We start from the raw sequence: 593 nt of genomic DNA on the forward strand, positions 1-593 counted from the left end.
GTCGGCCCACGAGAACCCCGGCGCGTCCCAGTTTCTTGTCGCCTCTGGTTTGGTTGACAAAAAACGGGCCTGGCGTGAGTTGAGTTCTAAGAGAAGAAGAAGAAGAGCGACATGGTACCAAAGGACAGCGGCTCAGTGTCGGGGTGCATGTTCCCACAGCCTGTGCACAGGTCGCCGGTCCCGCGCATCTGGCGCACGAGGCCGACGATCAACGATCTCAGAGATTCGCCAACAGTTGATTGAATCAATCGTTAATTTGAGGGAAAGATATGTACCTTGTTGAATTCGGCGAGCATGGAATAGCTGGCCTGGATTGAATTCTGAATTTCGTCGATCGGGACGTGGTATTCATCTTGCAGTTTCAGAAGGGCCTGAAACAAGAAGGTCTCTGCTGGCAGAGGCGGAAGAGAAGCGGTGCTCGTACTCCCTTTGGAGCTGCCTCCCGTGGCCATCCTCCTTCGTGACCGTTTCTTTTGAGCTATTGCCTGCAATATTGGTTCTTACCTGGAAGTTTTTTACACCCCAAAATTTGATGTCGACATTTATAATTTATAATTTATAATTTATTTTTATTTTTTGTTGTCCCGCTTCCG

The sequence above is a fragment of the Acanthamoeba castellanii genome (assembly GCF_000313135.1).
Source record: "Acanthamoeba castellanii str. Neff unplaced genomic scaffold scf7180000084649, whole genome shotgun sequence".
In the NCBI taxonomy this organism is placed as follows: domain Eukaryota; phylum Discosea; order Longamoebia; family Acanthamoebidae; genus Acanthamoeba; species Acanthamoeba castellanii.